Source organism: Drosophila yakuba, chromosome 2L (genome assembly GCF_016746365.2).
Source record: "Drosophila yakuba strain Tai18E2 chromosome 2L, Prin_Dyak_Tai18E2_2.1, whole genome shotgun sequence".
Classification (NCBI taxonomy): Eukaryota; Metazoa; Arthropoda; class Insecta; order Diptera; family Drosophilidae; genus Drosophila; species Drosophila yakuba.
The window spans coordinates 7,691,692-7,715,820 of NC_052527.2; the positions used below are offsets into that span (position 1 = coordinate 7,691,692).

General features: G+C 41.5%; 1 protein-coding gene across 8 annotated transcripts in view; it reads left to right on the plus strand.

Moving 5' to 3' along the window:
* Positions 1 to 2,339: 2,339 nt before the first annotated feature.
* Positions 2,340 to 24,129, plus strand: part of LOC6527256 (protein abrupt) — a 48,244-nt gene continuing 26,454 nt past the window's right edge. For 4 of the 8 annotated variants that reach the window (XM_015198158.2, XM_002088314.3, XM_015198156.2 and 1 more), the window contains exons 1-3: positions 2,340 to 2,420; positions 3,514 to 3,713; positions 14,589 to 14,780. The gene's annotated coding sequence lies outside the window, so the exon portion shown is untranslated. Of the gene's footprint in view, positions 2,421 to 2,442; positions 2,582 to 3,513; positions 3,714 to 14,588; positions 14,781 to 23,775; positions 23,883 to 24,129 lie in introns of those variants that run through there. The other 4 variants (XM_015198159.2, XM_039371785.1, XM_039371786.1 and 1 more) reach the window with 4 other exon arrangements.

The following is a 24,129-nucleotide window of genomic DNA, read 5'->3' on the forward strand; positions in this document are numbered from 1 at the left end:
ACTAAAATAATATCAAAATCACACAAATGTCATAAACAGAATCCATTAAAAGCAACCTGAAAATACTGATTCTTTTTATTAAAAATAAACTTGAACCACCCACGAATTCAACTGTTGTTGTTCTTATTAGTTTCATTTCATTTTCACAGCAATTTTTGTTCGACCATTGAAATGCGTACAAAATTATTTAGATAGATCGTGGCATTAAAATATATGTACATGCTCATATATACATATATATGAGCACAGACATATATTAAGCGCATACAGCCGAATATTTTAATTAGAGTATAGATAAAAGATAACAACAACAAAAGGGAAAAAGAAACGAGCAGAGGAGGCAGCAACAAATATTAACAATAATTATACCCAAAATATCAAGACGCGACACCTATTCCATATAAATTTTAGGTTTCCACAATTTTTTTCCCTCACTCTCGATAAAAATAACATTCCACACGTACACATACAACTAGAGGGGGGACTCTCGGTGGCGCGGGGGAGCAACAGATTTGGGAAGTGAATTTTGGACAGTACCTACACACCACCACCACCACCACCCATCCTTCCCCCTGGAAGAGCGTAGGTAGAGAGGGGGGAGGGGCTTGTGGGTAAAAATAAATACAAATGTCGCCGGCATCAATAAGATATAAATTAAAAGCGTACTACAATCCCAATGTTAATTAGAGAAGCACGAGAGGCGAAGAGAATGCGGCGGAGGTGGGGCCAAGCATAAAACTAAGGTGGAGCGAAGTGGAGCGGAGAATGAGAAATTCTCCCCCCTACACTGAGAAAATTAGAAAACAATAAACATGAGTTAAAGTAATGCAATCATGAGTCAAACTTTATATTTTCACATAAGCATTTATAAAATTATTAACAAGATATATTATGAATAGTTACCAATAATAGCTAAACAATTCTTGAACATTTGTTTAAAAATGCACAACTTCATAGAGCATTTCTCACAGTGCAAGAAGATATACCCATTGCATATGGGTATGAAACTTTCCTCCGCCCAACAATTTCATACCTCGCTCCAATGGAAGCGCTTGACGTGCTGTCGTGTATCTATTAGATACATTAGCTGCCGCATGCCGCCAACTTGCGCTCCCTTCTTTGGAAGCTGTAGCTGCATCTACAGATCGTTGCAACCGAAACTCTCTGTGGATCGTTGGGATGTTTGGTGGTGGTGCTGCGACAATTTCGGTGTTCTGCTACTCTGCTATTTGGAGTGTTTTTACACGTAAATTTATTTTGTTTTTGTCGACTTTAATAAAGTTGCATCTGCCTCACAGCCTTAACGTCTGCCGCAGTGGGAGGAAAACTTTATTTATTCCAGCCTCAGGCAGCTTAATGACTTCCTGCAGGGGCGGCTACTACTCGGTTACTATGAGAAATCGGAGGAAGGCCAGATTAAGGTGCGGTTGCAGTTCTCCATGGAACTGTCCTCCTTTTTTGAATTATTATTCCACCATAAAGTAAGGAAAGTATGGTTGGTGAAATATATCAAAATATATGTATTATCCTGCATATGTGCATATAATGTTGAACTGTACTAACATTTAACAAATATCCAACTTCATCCGTTTGGAAATCCGTTTAGAAAACTGAGTAATTTCCACATTTGAGCCACAAATGAACGTTGCTGCGTCATTTTAATTACAATTTCAAATGAGGCCAAATGATTTATTAAAATCCGTGTGACAACTACTGTGCATTCCCATGTCTCAAATAAACCTTGCCTTAACTGTTTAGATAATTTATTTATTTGTAACTAACCATTTATTTTGTTAGTTTTTATTTTTACAGCTACTGGTAGTTTCTTAGTTTTGTTGGTTTTTTTTTTCCAACTAAGAAATAACCTAATTCGATTAAATGCGACTTTATTTATGGAAACTATAATTTATGAGAGGGCGCACATTTTAGCGCACTTAACACCCAATGAATCAAAAACTCGGGCTGCTCTCTTCTTACCAAAAACTTTTGGCCAAGAAAGCGCTGGCAATTCTGCAATTCAATTGGTCGGCCGAGCGTCTTTCTTTCTTCTCGTGCTCTCTGCAGTCTTCACCTTGCCACTTTGCCTGCTGGTTGGAAAAGTAAACACAATCTGATTGTATGGCTTAGATAATAGCCCCTTTTTGCGCTAGTATATGTGTGTGTGTGCTGTGTGTGTGAGTGTGTTGGCCAGTTGGAGGAGGATGGGGCTAAGAAAACGAGCGAGAAGCGAGCGACGCGTTGCATGCAACATGTTCGCCGTCGAGCGTCGAGCATCGAACGTCGAACCTCGAACATTGAACATCGAACGTGGAGCCGACGAAGAGTGCGTCGGATTTTACTTACCGCTTACGAAAACAGGAATTCTTATTACGCGCAGTACAATTTCAGAAATCAGACGGGCAGCAAGTGTCGTGGTTCAAGTGCGGCTAATTTGGCTTATTTGTGATTTCCAGTGTTTTGATGGCTTAGCCCAACTTAGTTAACTATCAGGACCACAGAGACAACTGAATTTGAACTCCTCAAGTGATCAACTTATTAACAACAAACACCATAACATAATCCAAGAAAACTGAGAACTACAGTATGATATAATAAATAATTTAAAACAGAAAAACTATTAAAAACACCTATAAACCCAAATTGAATCGAATAAACTTGGTGCTGTTAACTGTTTTCAAAACAAATGCAAGAAACTTCCGTTCCGTTCCCAGTGCCAAACTATAAACAACAAGTAGTGCAGCGGCGACGCGTCGGCAAATTGGCATAAATAAATAAAATCAGCGCCGTTTTTTTTGCTGCTGCCGCTGTTCTTTTTTTACAACCTGATTTTTATGAATGAATGCAGCGACAGGCAGGAAAAAAAAACCGCAACAAAAGAGCGAGATAGCGCGAGTCGCGTGCACAGGAGCGAAATCGCTAAGGAAAGGGGTGGGGATGAGGAGTAGGGGGCGGTGGTAAAATAGCGGACAGGTTGTACCGTTCGATTGCCGCCCACTGCCCGTTGCCCACTTCTTGTTGTTATTGTTTTTTTCGGTCTGCTTTTCCGCTTTTCCTAGGCGACACACGCTCATGCTTGTCACTTTGTTGCTTTTGCTTTTCGCCTGTCAGCGGCTGTCACAAATACACAAACACACACAGAGGCACACACACACACGCAGCAATTGTTGTCGTTGCAAAATTAATAACGGAAGTTGTGCATTTTATTAATAAAACGAAATTCACACAGAACCAGATTCACAATCGCAATCAGAATCAGAACCAGAGAAACTAAAACCAGAACACGAAACTCGCTGCGAAAAAGAGCGCATGAAACCGAAAAAAAAAAACTAAAAAAAAAACAACAAAAATCGCAAGTGCAGCGCGACGGCTTCTTCGTCTTCTTCTTCCTACTCTTGTGGCGTTTTTCTTGCACTTCGTTTCGTTTCGTTTGTTTTCCGCTTCTCGGAAAATGCAGGAAAATGCTCTCTGTTTTGCCAACGATTCTCATTGATTTTGTTCCTATTGTAATTGCAGTTGTGCAGTGTTGAAAAATCAAACTAAATTCAAAATCGGCTCTAAAGCAAACAAATTCATAAAGGGAAATCCCCAAAGAAAATAACCCTCAGTGTTTCAAAAGTGTTCAAATTTTACAATTGCAGCATCTCACCAACAAATTCAGCAATCATCGTGAATTTTCAAAATAAAAGAAAATACAGAAATCAACAGTGCAAACGGTAAGTTTTGAAATGTTCTTAAGCTGATTATTTTATATTATATAGGAACTTTTTAAATTGGAATTCTTCTTGGCCAACACAATTAATTTTTTACGAATATAGGGACAGTTGCGAAGTTTGTTTTCTGAGAATTTTTTGCTTATAAATACATATGTACATAAAGGAAAAAATGAGGCCAACAAATTATAAATCTATTGCCTTACATTTAACTTAAATCTTCTGGCAACGAAACCAAACGAGAATCAAATCGTTTAAGCTGCTTAATCAGATCGCACTAAAATCGCAGTAAAACAGAACTTTCTCGCTTTTTTAGATGGAACACAGTTAATATGTCCATGCGTTTCAGTCTCTGATTTTGTTTAACATAAATTGAATTAGGTTAACAAATGTTTTATGACCGCGATCTACGTTTGCGATCTCTCTCAGTGCTCGTAAAGCGCAGTTAATGGCTTACAAAATCGGGCTCACAAAAGGCGTTAGCATTTGGAATTGTCTTCAAAATAGCTGGCCAAAATGTGCGAGTCTCCGAAATTGATGTATTTTGTGGTGTTACACGCTTTCTTGATTGGTCGGTCGGCGGCCCTCGAAGACAGACCCGAATAGTTGGGTGTCCTCTTGCGATTTGATAAATGAATCTTGCAACGTTGGGAAAACGTTTTTTCGGGGGATTTTTCGTGTGCAGTAATTGCCAACTTTTTGGAGGCAGTAGTAACTCCCATGTAGTGGTGTGTTATGGCCAATAATGGTAATAGCGGCTAATGAAGCGCTGCTCTCGGCTGGATTTTGGATTTTGGATTTTTGGATTTTTGTATTTGGTTGCGGAGTCGGGGGTCTGCGATCCACGATATTCAACACCATCGCGTAAGTGTAGATTCCTCGCCTGGGCGAGTGTTGTTTTTATTTTTCACCGGCCCGTTGAAAACAAACACAAATAGAGGTGGAAACCCGGGGATGCTGGACCACAAAAGGGCAGGAGGGGGGCAAACAATTAACGCGTCGCTGTAATTACTGCAAATGGTAAATGGTAAAACAAAAAAAAAAAAATAAGGTGGGTTTGGGAACAACTAACCAGAAAAAGACACAAAGAGAGGGCAAAATAGAAAATATTAATAATCAATAGCCCGCTAAAAGGCATCGATGGAGTCGGTCGAGTTGGTCGCGATGGTTGAGGCAATTTTATCGGTCGTTGAACGGCCAGCCAAAACAGCCAAAAGAAGCCAAGACCAGAAAAAAAAAAGATTTACAAGCCAAAAACGCAAATCGTCGAGCTTGGAAATTATGCCAAAAACTCGAACTAGCCGCAGCAAGAAGCGATCGGTTTTTGGTTAATTACCCGGCCAAAATCTCCGTTAACCTCCGGCAAAGAAGAAACTTCGATGGCCTTTTCGGGGGGCTGAGCAGTTAATTACATAAAAACAAGTGATTTGCGTGTGCGCTGCTGCTTTTGCTGCTTTTTCTCCTGCTTTTGCTGCTGCTTTTGCTGCCCACCGGCATCGATTCTCCAGCTCCGTTTCTTAGATTTTTGTGTTGGGTAATTTTCAACTCGCCAACTTTCGGCCCGGCTAATTAGCGGAGAAAATCTGCGCCAGAGCCCAAAACCCATTTTTGGGTTGAACACTTGCGAGTTGGTAAGTGACCAAGGACAGGTGACCTTTGACTTTGGCTCAGGGGCCCTAAAGAATGATTGGATTCAGTCATTACATACTCATATGCTCATACATACTTCTAATTAAAAAATGCTTTTTCAAAACTTGCACATTATTTTGGCCTTTCAATTTTGCTTGACAGAGTTTATCAAGTTTTTATTTATTTGTCTTGTTGCATTCGAGAGATTATTTTATAACTTATTACGCATTACTGCTGTAAATATTTTTTGGGTAAAACCCTCTTGCTCTTAACTAATTTCGTACGAAGACTAAAAGTACATTTGGGCAGTCATCCTCCCCCTAAAATTCGGTTTTATTTCATTATGTCTCAAATCATTCTTCAACCGCGTTTCTCACTTTTTTCCGCCCAGCTTCCGAATGACCTTTGGCTGGCGCCGTCTTCTCCGCATCCTTTCGCTCCCAGCCGCCCCACACTCCATATAATTTATCATAAAAAATAAAAGTTTTTTGGCTTTTTACGGACCTTTTCATGGGGTTTCTGCCCCCCTGCGGTTAGAAAAAAAAAGAACAGTAAAGGAGCTGGACAATCGGCGCCGTGACTGCGTTCTAGATAAATAAGCATTCTTAATTATCCCTTTGCCTTGTTCTTCGGGGTGGCAAAAATGTTATAAACAATGGAAACCGCGCACTTAATGCGTTTTCTGTTTTCCAGCAAAACAGAAAGAAAAAAAAAACTCAGCTGCGGCAAGTATTTTTCTTCATATTATTCATTATTTTGTGGGCAAAAAAAAAGTAAAGAAAATGTTTTTATTGCCTGCGAAAAAGGGTATAAAATGCCCAGTCGCCATTAGCCATGGACCCGCAACCAAAACGACAACAATTCCAATCAAATGTGAAGGAGCAGGGCATAAAAACGGAGATTTCAAAGTGGCCCAAAGCCCGAGAAACTCAATGTTGGGTGGAGAATTGCGGGGTGAGTGAGTGGGCCAAAAAGAAATGCCGTCGGTAGATGAGATTTGGATTTGTGGCCCATGACAGGCCAGTGACTTTTCACTTTTTCGCATGTGAGCAAATGTGTAATTGAAGTTCCGCTCGAGAATGAAGCGGAGAAGTGAAGCGGGCCAAGAAACAAAGGAATGTGGAGAAAGGACTCTAAGGACTTGGCCAAGTCATTTCAGAGTTTCTGCGTTCGCCTTTCTCACTCGCCGACGGAGGCGCCTTGGCCTGGCCCAAAGTAAAGTATCGCGATTGCCGCATGAGTTGGCATAAAATCACAAAAATCACAAATATCAGTAAATCGCTCACAAAGTGCACACGAAAAGTGCAGCGAAAATGAAAATGATGTGGCACTTTCTCAATGCTACCTGCCATGTAAGTCATCAAACAAAAAAAAATCCTTCAAAAATATTATTGCAGGAGCATGGGACTTAAGCGGAATATACTCGTATGTGCATATAGCTGCATCGCATCGATTTGGAGAAATATTCTCATCAAAATATTTGCACTTCTTCTTCGAGAACTCGTAACGACACCAATTGAGAACGTAAGCCAACGTAAACATGCGGAGTTTGAAGCTGCAGCCACAGTGGACAGTCGATAGAGTGTACGAACTAGCTATGTAACTAGCTGCCTTCTTAATCAACTATGAGAAAAAGTTAAAAGATACAGATACACTTTCTCATTTTAAAGGCGGCGCTCTGGATAAAGAGCTATACTATATTTAATAATATTTAGTGCAAATAGATAATAGATATCGTATCAGTTTACTTTTGCAGTAGAACCTGATTTAATAGTTCCTTCGGGACTCAACGAGTTGCTTTAGAACGTAGCCAACTGGACAGTTGCAGTTTGGGTTAATTTAGCTTCTTGTTTCGGCCCAACCCACGACCTAAAAAAGAAAAACGATTTCTATATGTTGGCGACTTTAGCTGTGTGTGCTGTCCGTGTGTTTAGTATTATCAAATGCAATTTTCTAACGCAGTCGCACTTTCAACGATGATGGCAGCGACGTCGACGGCGGCAGCGACGGCGACTGCGACTGAGGCCCCCAAAAGCAGCAACAAAGGCCCCCCAACAATTGCAGTTTTAAGTGAAAATAAAATGCATGACAACAGCAGTGGAAAAGCAGCAGCAAAGGCAACAACAATGCATGCCTAAAACCTAATAAAAATTCAAATTAACATTTGAAAGAGCGAGGCGGCAAATAGAGCGAGTGGGCAATAAATGGAGAGCAGTGCAGCGAGCGACAGAGATAGGGCAATGGGAAAGAGAACGAGATAGACGGAGAGAGAGATAGAGAGAGAGTAAGAGAGAGAGGGAGACAGCGACGCAAACGAAAAGCTTATGAAATTCTATTAATTTTTGAACAAAACGGAATGTAATCCCTGCGAATGACCCATCGCCACCCTGTCCACCCTGTCCATCCTGTCCAGCCACTCCCACATTTCTTAACGCCCGTCCGCTCGACTAACCGATACCGATGGCAGCCGAAACTTTCCGATTCCCAATCCGATTCAGAATCTGAATCCGATGGTGCAGCGCTCAAAAATTGTTTGTTGTTTTTCCCTATTTTGTTGCACTTTGTTTTTCTACTCCCTTTCGCTCATGTTGCTGTTGCTGTTGCAGTTGTTGTTGTTGTTCTTATTGTTGTTGTTGTTGTGGCTGTGCGGATTGCAGACACTCGCATAATAATGCAATTTGCCATCTGCCATGCAGCGACGTTCCGTCCGTCCGTCCGTCCGTTTCGAATATTCGACGTCACGCGCCAAAAAGACTGCGACGTTGTTGCCTTTGCTGTTGTTGTTGTTGTTGTTGTTGTTGTTGCTGTCGTCGTCTGGCCTCTGGATGTCTGTTTATCTGTCTGTCTCACTCCCCCTTTGGAGCCCTTCTCCCTCGCACACACAACTGTGCAAGTACCGACACACAGATACTATAAGATACAAAGTCACAGTGGACACTGGCAAAATGCAGAAAGTTTTATAACTAAAATCGAGGACATGAGACTTGCAATTTTATTTTCTTGAAGTTTATACCTTTAAATTTGATTTTTAAGCATAACTAACCGAAAATATTAAATACCATATTTAGTTATTAGTTACAACTAATAATTTAATTGGCATTAGTTTCGAACACTTATAAATTATATGTACAATAGTTACGCATTTAGCTTAAAAAGAGATTTTTGAGCTTACTACACTATTTGCATTTAAAGTCTCGTGTCCGAGTGTCCACTGTGGCTCCAAAGGCAACAATTTGGTGGCCACCTGCATGCTGCCTGCCTTCTGCACTCACACATTTGCGGGCAAATACTGATGCATACTGGCACAGGATGCGAACTCCTGGCGTTTGGTATTTGCCACTCACTCTCCGCTGCTCTCTTTGCTCCCATTTTTGCACTGCTCCCTGACCTCTGACCCCCTTCGCACAGCCCCACCCCCCCTATAATCCCCTTGGCCGCCGCTGCAGTTGAAGGCCTCGAAACGCCTTCGGCTTTTGTCGGCTGCGAAAACTCGCGATTTCCCAACATCTTTCTCGAGCTTCGCTTTTTTACGAGTTTTTTTGTAAGTGTGTGTGTGGATGTGTGTGCGTTGATTTTGCGATTTTTGTTTTTGTCCTTTTTTTCGCACAGTTGCGAGTTTTCCACGAAAAACAGCTGCAAAAAAGCACGTGTCATCGCTGACTCGCCCATTTCATCGTGTGCGTTTTCCCCCGGCGCATCACGCCTCTCAACCACCGCATCCACCCACCGCGCATTTTCCCCACTTGTGCTCTCCATTTTCCCCAGCGCCAGTTCCACTTTTCCCTTTTTCATGGTCGCTTTGGCCGCCAGCTTTATTTGATTTTTATGCTTGCGGATTTTCTTTTGATTTCGCTGTTCGCGATTGTTGTTCTTGTGTGTGAAAGCGTTTTCGCAGACAGGACAAATCGGGGAAACCCCATGGCGATGATGACGATGACGAGATGATGACGTTGTCGTCTGTTTTCGGTGCCGCAACTGTGGAAATCGGAAATCGGGGGTATTATAATAGCACTGTGCAACGTGCCGCGAATGCAGTTCTTTTGCCAGACTTTGCCCGATTCTTCGTAGCCAAATTATTGATTTGATTTCTCGATTTGGCCGCGAGCCAAGCGCCAACTTGGTTAAAAGCAAACAACAAATATACTGCTTAAGATTGCACACACCCCACGGGTACAGTGGTCACTGGGAAGAGCGATTAGCGTGATCTTGCTGCGTACCAAGGAGCAGAACAAACAGTGAATTAAAACTCTAACTGGTTAAGTTTTTAAAAATTACTTTCTTACAACACAAAAAACTTCATGTGGCTGTTGCACGTTAATATAGTCAAAAGATACCTTTTAAAAGGATTTTTCCTTAATATTTTAAAAGGACAACAAAGGAAAGAACACCTTACAAGAGACCACTGTGCCGCAGAAAGTCGCATAAGATGATGGCATAACCAGTGCACCCCCACCCCCGAATTTCGTGGCTGAATCGAATCTGCAATAAGGAAAAGACGTTGCAGCCCTTGGGGCCCTTGCCCCAAAGAAGTCGCCACTCGGACTGGCCTTCTGTGTGGGGGTATTCCTCGGCATGGGTGTTGGCATGAGACGTAAGTATGTTGGTGCAACTGGGCACTGCAGTCTGGGAATGGCGCTCTTCTGCTTGGGGCTCCAACTCTTCGGGGTTTCTCTTAGGTTTTTCTCACTGCTCCACCCCACCCCGCTTTCAGTTTTTCTCAGCTGGGGTTTGTTATTGTTTTTCTTGCCGTTTTGCCGGCTGGCGAGCGAACGAACCACATGAATGAATATGAATATGAGTGCGATGCGGTGCGTGTGCTCTCTTTCTTCGCGCCCCATCTCGCTCTAGTGGCATTCGGAAACTTCGGTTCGAGTTTGAAGTGAGTCTCAGCAGCTTCGTGTTGCATCAAACCTGCTCGATGGCGTCTATGAGCAGGGAGGGGGGAGGGCGCTTTGCTTTCGCAATAACCGGAAACGGAAATCATATTTGGCCAAGTTCTAATGCCATCGACGATAGCAATTAAATGGCCAAATGTCAATTGTTTTCAACCAGGCTAAAGAGAAGGACAACAAGGCGAAGTGTGAAAGAGACAGGCGCCGAAAGACGGACCCTGCCATTAACCGTTAATGCACAGATCGTAAATCGAATTGAAAGGAAGGTGTGTCATGCGGACTTATAAATAAAATTAACAACCAGCCGGGGAAGAGGTTAAGGCGGAAATATTTGCGCCACTGCGACTTTGTTGCTCCCCGTTGCTGTCGTTGTTTTTGTTGTTGTTCTTGCTGTAATTAATGGCAAACAATTACAAAAAATAAAAAAAATAAAGAAAAGAAATGGAGTCGGGGTAAGAAGAATGAGGCCCCCGTTGGAATTACAGTATAAAAGGCGAAGAGCAAGTTAAAAAGTGAATTACCTGATAAAGGACAAAACGCGAATTGAGGTGTGTTTGCGTTTGCCCACCACCTTCCCACCGAACGTCCCATCGCGATTCCATATCCAATCCATCCGGTCAACAATGCGTGTGTTTCGGTTTAAGCACTGCTGCCCAGCATGGGTTCTTGGCCATGGACAGTGGGCCAAACCTGGCCAAACATTCAGTGGCAAGTTTTTCAAACCTTTTAAATGAATCTAAGAGTTTCAAATAAGGCTTAAGTGGTATGATGTGTATACTTTTAAATTTTATTTTATATTTCATAAGATTAATATATGACAACACATCACCGGTTCCACTGTACCTATCCTTTCGGCATTGGATTCCACTCCTCCCCCCTTTCGCTCCACCCCCTAACGGAGGTCACTGTCCAGCTGACGCGCTTAATTAATTACGCGATTGTATTTGTGACTAACTGCTTACCTCCTTTCCCTTCTGGAGCCCAAAGTTTTGCGGTAATGCAATCGCCTGTTTTGGTTGTAAGGTGGCGGTAATGGGGTGTGGGATGGGAAGGGGGTGGGAGGGGGAAGGGGCAGGGTGTGGGGGCAAGGACATCCCGTCACTGGGGAGAAATTAATACCCACTTAAGCTTAACTGGACAGTCCGACAGCGCCGACTTCTTCTTCTGGCGAAGATTCTTCTTAACTTTTGGTCAGCAGCCGTTTCTTATTCTCTTATTCTCCCGGTCGAAGGTGATTCACAATGCGCATAAATAAACGATTCTCAGTATTTCGATATTTTATGCCAATTAAACTTTGTTCTGACTTACTCGCCCAAACTCATTTTGCCTCATCCCTCGCTTCCTTTTCAGTAATTTTCGAAGTCCTGCAATTATCCTAGGCAGGTTAATATCCCTGTATAATGTTTAATGCAGTCGCTTTTTCGAAAAATTATGAAGTAAAAAGCGTTTTTTATTACCATAAATTACAATGTGCGAACGGAAAGAAAGGCGGGCTAACAGCGAAGGGGTCAATGGAAGTCGCAGTTGAGATGTACACTCAGCAAAATGCAGTCGAAGGTTATTAATGAAGTTTTAAAATCCGGCAATTGTTGTTTCATAACATCTATTTCACTATATATTTCAATAGTTGGATATTTGTGCATAGGAATGTGTTATGATTAGTTTTTTTATTACAAGATATACCCTTGCTTTTTTCAAGATCCAAAATTGTTATATAGGCAACCCTACCTTCCTGTGTAAAGGTTTTTTGGAGTGGGACCCGAGGTGCCCCAGGTTTCCAGCTGTCCTTTGGTCAGGCTGTTCTTTGGGATGGTTGGATAGTTGTGGGCCCGTCATCAAATAAACACTCTAACCCCGCCACCAAAAGGGAAGCATAGCAGGAGGTTAATTTCATTAGAAATTCATATTTTTTTGTTTCTGTTTTTTTTTTTTGTTTTGGGCACAATTCGATGGGTGAGCGGGTCAAGGGGGAGATTTGGACGAGGGGCGTTGCTTGGACATGTGTAAATGTGAGCAATAAAAAAGAAATTTCACATTTCCATCTACGTTGTCGTTCTGTGTGCTGCACGTTGTTGTTATTATTGTCGTAATTTGTTTATAACGGTATTTATGAAATGGTCACAAGTCAACGCGTTCCAACAACAACCAAAATAACTACAGGACTAACCCCAGAACACGCACCATAACCCCGCCCTACACTAAGCCCCATCCGAGCTATCGCCAATTATTCTTATTACGCCTATTACTACTTTTTTTTTAACCACTTTCCATTGTTGTTGGCTTTTGGGTGTTTTTGGTAACTCACAGGGTTCCCCCACAGCTAGCTGACCTTTTATGTTAATCGCATTTGGCTCGTAACGCGTTTTGGGTAGAGAGAGAGAAAAGTCTTGTAGCCCGTAATTGATATGCGTCCTAATCATGCAATCCTTTGTTACCCCCAACCCCCAACCCAAAATCCCCACCACCACCCACTGAAACCGCCGCCCACTCGGAAAACAACTTTGGCTTGTTAGTTGTAGTGGAAGAAGTAATTACAAGCATTGCTCGGGCTGTATTAAGTCGCAATGACGTCAGCCCTCAATTAATGATCACAGGAAAAGCTGGAATCGCCTGCCATATTTGCATAATTATGCGTTGAATCATATCCGTAATTATCAGCAAGCAATTAAACCTTAAAATAAACTTGGCTTTCAATACACATAACTTTTTTCCAACCCTCCAGATTTTAGAGCATCTTTAGAAAACATCAAAATCTTTCGCTCTTCTCGGAATCGTTTTGTTTTTTTATGTTTTTTTTATTTTTATCTTAAAATCTACGAAATCAAAATATTTACTTCTGTCCAAGATTCCGTATATCGACCTTAGCCAGCTAAAGTCACGGATTTAATTTATACAACCAACTTGAATCGAATCTTTGACGTCTGCAGTCGCCCAACGATCTGGCATTTGCTGGCTAATTAATAAACTTTCACATATCTGATTTTGGAAATCTTTTCACTTGCAGCCGCTTGAATGGCTTGAAATCTAGCCGAAAATCGTTTTATGTAAATTATCAACGAAAGAAATGTATACCTCTGTAAGTAGCAGATGAGTTAAGCTGCCATGGGGAACGAGAGAGAGAGAGAGGTGGGGGATTTTTGTATAATTTATTGCATTTTGATAGTTAGAGTTTAATTACAGCATTTCACTTCGCTGTTTGCGGCAGTGAAAGTGCAAGTGGCTATAGGTTTCTGGCTAACACCGATCTCGATCTCGAACCGAGGACGATTAACCTTTGACCTCCTGCCGCCCAGGTAGAAAATGTGGAACGAAACAGTTGCAGTTTGGTCGTGACCCCTCTGAAAATCATAAAACAATAAATCTTTTTAATATCTCTTCTTGTTCTCGAACCCAAATTCTGTGTGCCTCTTTTTCGTTTCTTCGCCTTTTTTTTTGTGGGCGTTCGTTTTCCTTTTTCTTTCCTTTAGCGTTTTTCTGGGCGAGTTTCTCACGTCCTTTTGGGGAGGTGGTGGAGGGGGGTGAGGTTAGCGAGTTGGGGGCGTGGCCATTACTCAAGTTTGTGGATTTGAAGTAATAACTCAGTGCGTCATAAAAATTTTAATTGCTTTGGGTTTCTTCTGTGCGAAAGCAGTTCGGGTAATTAACATTAACCCAAAAATGTCCAAGAAACAAAGCCGACACAATGCAAAGCACCCACAGCAACATCGGCAACAACATGCCACGAACAATGAGGCAATAAAAATTGCAGCGCATAATTTTCCACCATTGAACCCTTTTTTTTCGGGATGTTGTTATTGCTGAAAATTTCCACGCGTATCAGTAATTAGTTTGCTTATTGTTATTCTTTCGCTTTCACAGGGCGCTTAAACTGGGGCAATGTTGGCTACTAAACCCTAATAACTGTGGCCCAACTTTCGGCCACCTTGAGTGTTAGGAATTGGGTCAGGAAAGGATCTACCAAGATCTTTTTTAGATTTAGAAAGAGAGGCCGCCTTGTCAGGCTGGAAATTTATATGCGTGGATCAGAGAATCAAAAGGGCCAAAATCAACGGCAATTGTATTGTATTCTACATGTGTGAGTGCTAAGTGGGTGCAATTAGACCGTTGAGCGAACAGGTAAACAGGTAAACCAAATCGAGTTTCAGGCGAGTTTCAGTCGAGTTTCAGGTTCTGACCTTCGGGGTCGGTTGCTCTTTGTGTTGGCTTTGATCCTAATGCAACGAATTGAGCCACGCATCGCAAGGTGGCAATAAATTCCGATTGCAATTGACACTTTTATCGCTGGGCCCAAATGGGTCGGGGGTGATTCTAAAATAATCTTCTAATGGTCAACTGTTTTTCCGTTCCTTTGTTGCAGACACTGAGTTGCAGCTGAATGTGAAAGAAGCAACTGCAGCAGCCGCATAAAAATCGAGAAGAATAGACAACACAGCATTGGAGAGGCAACAATAACACTTGGATCTGCTGCAGCAACATCCATAATCGAAAGCTAAGCCACATCATCGAAATCTTTGGGCAGTGTGGAAGCGGCATTAACCAGCAGCAACATGTGAGTACCACTCCAATTTCCATTAAGTGGACTGGCCAAATCAATTCGCTAATTGAATGCCGCGCAATTGAAAAGCTTCTTAATGTTGTTAAATGTGAACGAATTGGCATCCCTCGACGCGGCTCTCTAGAAACCTACCCATCCCTATCTCCCTCCTAACCAAACTCCTTGTCGTAGCCCCCGGTTAACAGTCTTAATAGAATCAAAGAGCCACGCAATATTACTTTTAATTTGCCGTAATTGTGGCGTTCTCGGTCTCCTCTAACTGCACAACCCGCACTCCTCGGTACCTATAGTTCCTAGAAACAGACTCACCTCCCCCCTGCAAAGTGCACAGAAAGAAATTTCAGATGACTAGACCAATAGTTTACTATATCATAATAAGGAATACATCTTAAAGAAATGTTTGTAATGCTTACTCTTTTGGCAATGTCTATGTTCTTAGAGTAATTAACTCCAGTTAAAATCTGTTATTATATGAGTGATTTCTTGCAGTGTGCCCTGCCTCCCCCTACACTTGCCCAGTTTGCGCTACAGATTTACTTGTGTCCGCAGCTCTATGGCAACAATAAATAACACAAATTCGAATTGGTCAAAGCGAACGGCAACAAAAAAGCATATAGGGACATGTGGAGCTCTGAGGGGTGTGGGTGGTTGGGAGGGGGGATGGCAAACGTTGGAATCAATTAACCAAATGGCGCGAGTACTCGACTGTCGGCTGACTTTTGCATTGGTTAATAACCGCTTGCAAAAAAAGAGAAAAAAAAACAGAACGACAGACGTATAAATAGAGGAATTGAAATCAAAATCAAATACATATCTGTGTGCTCACACACACACACATGAATCATCAAAAGGGGTGGCATTTCCCCCACACAACCACCACGCCCCTCATCGCACAACCTCAAAGCAAAAACCCGCAGTCCAAAAATTTCTCTGAGGAGCTTCAATTGTCTGCACTTGAGTTCAATTTCTGTACGCTCGCGTTGGCTACCCAAACCAAACCAAACCAAACCCAAAAATGCTTTTAAAGCTCGCCTGCGGAGCGGAATCGACTTGTGGAGCGGGTTGGGGGTTGTTGGATGGGGGGGAGATATTTTCGTCATAACTATAAATTTTATTGAGATTCAAATGGTCTGCGTACAAATTTAGACACAATTATTACTTACTTCAATGACGCCAGCCAGTGGAATGGGGCAAAAATGTGGAACTCGCTCTTTCGAAGGGGGAACATCACTCCATGGGGCAGATTCGACTCCAAAATGCTGGAACCTGTAATGCTAATGCCAATCCAAGCCCGTTGCCTCACAAACTTGTATGATTTTACAATGAATTTTTGTGTAAACAATAAATAGCTGAATCGAATACCTTGTAACATTGCGAATCATGAATGCCCCAAAATGATGGAGATCCCATTAGTTCTGGCATTAAATGGAAGTAGCTATCTAGCAGATGTCAAAACAATCCCATTTGTGCCCCCAGCCAGCACCTATGCCACTTAACAGACAGTTCGTCAAATGACAATTACAACGACTTAATTACTTTTAATAAAGACGTCCGCAGCAAAAACTACAGCTCTTCATTAGCGAAAAAGTATACTCGGCCATTTTTGCATAATGCCTCATTATGCTTGCCCCAGCACAAAGGGGGTGTGTGTGGGGGTATGCTCGCCTTAATACATACAAATTGGAAATTGATGAATTTTTCCGGTATAGAGTCCCATACAAAATGCAGCTGGCCCCCAAGGGGCCGAGAGTCTATCGCACTCGAATATCAATTAGTACGGTTGGGGGTGGGATTACCGATCCCATATCGATACGATCCCAATTCGAATCGATCGATGGATGGATGTTCGATCTGTAGATCTGTTCGATCTAACGAACAATCAATGGCAATTGCTGGCGATGGGAAATTACTAATAATAATGACTTTAATTGAATACTGCGCACTTCATTCACCCCGTCATTCTAAATTCTAAATTTGAATCCCAAAAGGGGGGCACACTCGTATTATCCATTACCAGCCTCCAATCGACCATAAACACACTTGGAGGAGCGAGTGTAGGCGATGGGCACCAGGGATCGATCCGTGGCAATGTCACAACGTGCTTTATATTTGGATGTGAAACGAGCGGTAATGAAGTTTGCCGGATTCGCAGCCAACCAAGTACTCATTCAGCTCTTCGCCCCTTTGCACAACTCACGAAACAATTCAAGCATGAAAGCAATTTTTAATTTACTTTGGTTGAGCGCTTCACTTTTTCCTAAAATTATGACATAATAGCCGGCAACGCGAAGCAGCGAACCACCTAATAATGTCATATGGAAATTTACGGATATTTACGAGTACCGAACCCGATCTAAAAATCCGCGCGGGGGAGCTCATTCCCATCGAGGGGATGGTGGTGTGAACACCTCGAAAAACCCAGACGGCAGTGTGGGAAAAGTATATTTGGATACTGTTTGACGATGGCGATGGCAAACACCTTCCGCTTCACAAATCAGCAGTGTGTGTGCTGGAGTGTGTGTTTCGGTTACTTCGATACTTTGAGCCGAGGAGGACCAGTTGAGCTGAGCTGCTGACCAGTTGTCAGTTGGCTAATGTTATAATTAACCTGGCCACCGCCGTCAACGCCAGTCACATATCGATCCATCAGTTGACCCCCGAACCCAATCAAAGCCGCTTGGCCGGATAATCTTGGCTGGACCTGGAAATCGGATTGACACTCTCGTTGATGAAACAATAATAGATTGTGTTCCGATAAGTGAAACTCCAGGCCAATCGTTTACTCGGTACTATGTACTGATTGAATTAAAGCAATTGAATTATAAGAATTATCTTTGTAAGTTCTTAATGTTCTCTCTGTACTGAAATTCACTTCGAAATGTTATAATATCGCTGCTTATTAAAACTCACAATCTAGCTCACTTCTTATAGATTGACAAAATATTTTATATTTAATAACGCCCAGCGGCTCTCGTTGAATTGCCCGCATACAAGTCGGCTGAAAAGAATACAATTTAGTTGAAATACCGTGGGCGAAAGAGATGGTCTAAGTATGTAAACACGATCATTAAATAAAACATTGAAAACGAGCAAGAAACGAAACAATAAAACGCACACTCAGATACAAAACAGATACAGATACAAATATAGTGGGGGCTGGTGATGACGGGGGGGAGGCAGGCAGACGAAATAGAAAACGGAGGAGAGGAAATGGAGACAAGTTAACCAATGAAATAAACGCAAATTTAATGACAACAACAGCGCCACGCACAACTTGGCCAATACGCGTTTTCCATTATGGCCAGCTAGCCGAAGCACTTTACAACGCGAGATCGAATCGGCTAAGAGCCGAAAAAAAAACCAAAAAAAAAAACAAAAAACAATGTCAGAAAACGAAAACTACAAAATGGAATACATAATACACATAAAACCCAAATAGTGAACAATGAATTAAATGTTATAAGATGTAGATACGTCGCACACTTACAGGTTGAGATACATTTGTATCTGTATCCGCGATCCGCTGTGATCTCTCCCACTTCTACTTCGAATTCAACTTGTTTTTTTTTTTTTTTTCTCGTTTTTTTCCGACGTTTTATGGCTTTTCAATACCGAAAGTTGGATGTGGCGGCGCATACCAGGGGGAAAATTAATGCCAGTATATACGGTGTATATCTGAGCGATACGTCGCAAACGTATTCATTCTTACGGCCATTGTATCTGCTGCTGCTGTCGTAGTTGCTTTCTCTTTGTGTTAATTGTATTCGAATAATGATGATGCTGGGTCGCTTGTTGGCCTGCATCTTGTATCTTTCGGATACTTTGGCCTCCGCTTCGGCATTAGCTTTGGCTAATTTAATTTATGGCCAGTTTATGTAAATTTCAAATACCACATATTTAGTTTGTTTCCTTTTGTCCAATCTTTGGCCGAACAGATCAATTTCTGTCTCTGTCTCTGTCTCTGTCTCTGCATCTTCAATTTCTTCTTCTACGCTCCGGCTTTTAAGTTCTTTTTTAATATTAACCATTTTTATTATAGACGACAGTTCATTGACATCTTTTGTATATATGTACGGCTGCGCTTGTATCTAGTTATCTTTATGTGTGTTTTCTGTGTTGGTCAAAAGAAAGTCGAAAACTTTGTGGAGTGACGGCATCTCCGAATTGGCATTTGCATAAATTTGGCCACACATTTCTTGGCCATGCGAAACTAACGAAAACCAACTATCAACTAGCGGCAACAATAGCCACCTCGGGCTAATTGCGGCCCATTGAGATGGCTATCGGCTAGTGGACTCGCCCCATTAAGAGAGCCATTTTGGTGAAGTTGGAAATTAATTAGGACAGGTTGCTCACAGTGACCATAGTGGCCATAGTGGCCATAGTGGATATAGTGGGCTAGTGGGTGCCAATAAAAACGCATTGCAGTGCGATACTATCGCACTAGTTGGATCCATGAGTAATGGTCTCACGCATCTGACGGATGATTTGGAGATCTAGCCTCTCTACGAATCCAATTTTTAGGGGCCATTTCGGGCTTAAGTTGCGATTGCGATTGCGCTCGCGATTATTGCGCTTTAAAATTTGGCTTTGGTTTGGTTGTTTATGTCTCTGTCTTTGGGCATTTTTATTTGCTCATTTAATTTCTGAATTTCTGAAATTACTCAATTAGTTTAATTAGCAGCTGGCTACGAATGTCCCTCAATGTCTATCCATGAAATGGATCGCAGATATTTCTAAGCCAAGCACTTAGAAAAAATCTAGTGATAGATTTAGGATTTAAGTACAAATGAAGATTCCTAATTTTCAATCTAACTCAATTCGACTTGAGATATTTCGTAACTTATTGATAATGCTTACGATTCAGTGTACTATTGATACAAAGGTTAAACAGGTTGATAACTAATTTGTTATATACACAATTGGTTTGTTTTCCAACTAGTTTACTCACTTTTTGGGTTTCCCAAACATTTTTTTAAGGCCTAAAGCGCTTGGCCCTGAATCTGCAGCTTTTACCTTGATTGATTTTTGCATTTAATGTAGGAAATTGAGCTGGAGCTTTTTTGGCAGATATAGTTGGGCCTCTCATCTGCATCCAGTCGACGTCAAAGTCAAAGGCGACTTTGGCGTCGGTCATTTGTCAAAATCATTAATGCAATTACGCGACCAGACTGCGACTGAGATTGAGACAGCTACTGCCACCGAGGGCTGTCTTCTGGCCTGCTAATTATTTTGAATTATTCAATTTCATGTCTCAATTTAAAGTCTCCGAGGCAATTAGGAATAGTCGCAGCGAGTTCCATCTCAGTTCCCTTATCGCTTTTAGTTTTTTTCCCTGCCATTGAGTGCCACTTTGATGAGTGTCCAACTCGAGGGCGATGATATTGCTGCGGTGCCTGTCGAGGATTGGGGTCCAGAAATGCAAATGAGTATATGTCTATGTATATGTATATGTATATGTATATGAGTGTATGTGAGGCGAGCAAAATAAAACCATTTAAATAATTGAAAATCGAACAAATCGCGCTGCTGGCAGCAGAAAAACACAACTGAATAGGATACCATGATGAATAATAAGGAAAATGGAGATAGAAACGCATGCAAATTTAGAAATTTAGAAAAAGCCAATGTGGGGGAGGTGAGGCGAACTCTAAACAAAATGGCATACAACAACTGAATTCAACTATAACGCTTTTGCTGGTGTGTATGCTAATTTATACATCTGTTTTTGATTTTGATGTGTGGCCGTGAGAGAGTTTTTGGTTGAAAAACCTGCAGGATAATACAACGGAATACATAAATCAGAGCTAAAATCCTGAAATGGAGTAGGAACCCAAAATAAACGAAAGATGTTTTAAAATTTATAGTTCTATGGCACTTTTTCACATTAGTTTTAGTTATTTTTGGCGGATTTTTTTAAAAAGTCTTTTGGTGTATTTAAAGGAAAATCACCCATGTGAATTTCACACATCCAATCACGACTCACGTGGGTCGGCTCTGAAAATGGTTTTAGTCGACTAGAAAACATGGATACACATAGATGTTTAAATACGTACGAGTGGGTGTTTGGTCCGCAAATGCGTGTTAGATTGTTGATGTGCAAAATCTAATTAATTATTTCATTAAAATTGGCATTTTATTGACATTCTAATTTGGATTTTTAGAAATTTCGTCCTGGAACGTGGGCATACTCACACACACACACAGCTACAAGTGCATCCATTTTCCTATGTACAGATTGTATATGTACATACGTATATGGTGGCCTAACTCCCCCGCAATCATCGTGTGGCGTCGGCTTGGTCAACGTGGCGGATGAGCGATTTTAATTGGTTTTTAACTAATTTGCTTGCATTGAGGTCCTTTCCCATAGCTTCATACAAATTTTCGATAGAACGATCTCCTTAAATAGGCTGCAGAATTTGCATTGTTGACACCGTTGATAATTTGATTTGAAGGCGCCGTCATATAATGAATATTATATGCATTTTTTGCTACTAAACATGCAAAACCTATTTTTTAATAGAAACTGAGTGTAATTTTGCTTAATCTGTAAACTTTTTGAATTTTTACTGGCTAACATTTACAAACTACAGAATTCGAGGCACTCGCAACCGAAACCAATTTGACTCCATTTCCTGATTTGATGTTCATGCGTTTACTTTGTTTATGGCTTTCCCATCACATTCCCTTTATAAGGCCGAACGCTCCACAATTTGATGAACTCATAAGCGACATAAACATAACTGTAAAAATAATGAGAGAAACAACAAAAGGGAACGCCACACACACACACACCAAGGAGCTACTTGTACCTCGGACCTTGTGTACATTCAATGATTCCTCCACTGACAGCTCAAATGCAAATCGTAAAAATAACAATCATCATCATAACGCGCCTCCCCTTCCTTCCGTCGCCGAATCCTAGTTATAAAAGGATGTATGGTGGGAGAATTGGGGGTTGTAAGACGAGTGGCGGTGGGGGGTAAAATATTTACCAAGGAACTTAGTTCACTTGCCAAGGCACAGTATCAATTTACCAAAAATAACAAGCACCATTTATCCAAAACTCAATGTACCCTGTGATTTTAGGTTCTTTGTTCAAATATTTGTTAAATATTTGTCAATTCCAAAGCGTTTGATTTTCGATTTAGTATTTTTACTTGCGGAAAATAACTATTTGAAAATATTATCTTTGTCGCAAAGTACTCGCTCGATTTAATATACCCTGCGGGGCAACATAGTGAGTTTGGGGTGTTCAAATAGTTAGTACAAATTTGATTGTGCCCATGGCCAACAGCCATTTCCGCAGTTCTAGATACCAAGCCCCAACTCTTTTTGCATACGCGTGTTTGTACAACCATTTAAATATTGTATGTGGATCGTTATATATGTACATATATATATCCTAGAAGGGTGTGTGTGTGCACACATACATATGCCAGCGATATCTGTGTATTTGCAGATGATTGTGTGTTATTTAGTAATTCGTTTTTTATTTACCATTATCATTTACATTTATTTGTTATTATGTTACGCTCAACTCCAGCCCCCCAGGATATTCTTCCTTTCAATTACACACCCACACTCAAACACATTCACACACACACTCACATACTAACACTCACGAATGGCTTTTGGCCTTTTTCGACTGCCAAAATGTACTGTGTTTTGTTTAACGCAAATTTGTGAAATGTTTTTGTTTTTAGGCAGTTGCCGTTTGAAAGTTGGACATTTGATGTGTGGCATGCTGAATGCAATTGCGTCCTGCACATACACACACACACACCCCACACACACTTACACTCACACACATCCTGCTGATTACATGTGAAAAGCGTATTTTTGTGCTGCCTTTTTGCGGCCCCCGCGCCATTCATTTACATATTTTTCGGTTACCAAGCCGGAAACTATCTGTTGTTTTATTTTGTTGTGTCTTGGCCGGGTTAGTTATTGTATTGTCTGGTATGGCAGCTGGCCCCGCCCCCGCCACCGCCACCGCCCCCAACCCCTCGGATTTATGCGATGTGCGAGGCAAAGCGAATGTTTGTTCAATAAACGAAATAATTGCCAGCAAATGTGTTGTGATCAAATTGTTTTGGGTTACTTCATAAATTAGCGCAAACAAATGCACGCAGCTCAGCGAAGCGCAAAGCAACGCAGAGGGTTTCGATTGGGGGTTAAAGGTAGATACATATTTGGTATAGTGCACAGGTTAGGACTTTCCAATTTCCAAAACTTATGCTTCTAACTAAGACAAACCCCTGGTAAAAAAAAGGCAGTTAAAAATGCCACAACTATGTGGCTAAATCAATTAACTCGGCATACACTCATTGCACAAACAACTCATACCAAGTAGCCAACTAGTTTTGAAATTAAATACCTGCATTGCCGACCAGCCTCCTTCGATTGTCTTAGTCACGGCCAGAATGGTGATGGTCATAATCGAGTTTCGAGTGCCGCATCATTAATCAAACAGCGATGTGAGTCAGTGCGGCAAAAAAGAGTGAATAAGTGCATGAGTACCCAGGGAAATTGTGAACATGATTTTCGAGCGGAATTCCACAGGCACCATGAAAAATTACCAACCTGCAACTGCAGGCGCCAATTGCAGTGGATGAATGTGTGTAAGGTAATGGGATTAGGTGGATACACCGAGTTCCGCCTCTCGAATTATTCGATCGCCACGATGTAATCCGCATCCGAATCTTCCGCGGCGATCGTAATCCAAGACCAGAAACCCAGAGATGAATGCGTTTATAAATATTTTGATGGCGGTACATCGATCAGATGGGTTCGCCTTATAGCGAGGGGAGATCGGTGAACGGAGAACGGCAGCTCACTGAAGATGGATGGATTGTTGGTGGTTACCTAATGATCTAATGATCTTGTACAATTATTTGGAGGGTGCACTTAGAAAATTACTCAAATGTTTGGGGATTACAAATAAATGTAGCTGGCGTTTTAAAAAATATTGACATTTGATCGGGAGTTATAAATATATTCCTAGTTACTTGTAAAAAGTTTATGAAATAGGAAAAATCGTTTAAGAATTGGTCCAACTCTTGAGATCTCTTTATATTGGTTTTCCCAAGTGTAAGTCAAAGATTTTTCGTGTGGCTCTATTGTTTTGTGGCTTGTAAACGGTTAAATTAAATTGATTTGCGTCTAATGCCCCCGACAAGTGGCCTGCTCTCGGTGGTTCAGTGGCTTGGTGGTTCGGTGGTTCAGTGGCTTGGTGGCTCGGAGGGTACGCTCGTGTAATTAATGGTTTCATTAGACCAACCGCCGATCCAGCGGCAATCCGGCAGTCCCGGTCCCGCTGCTTATGTATGAATAATTG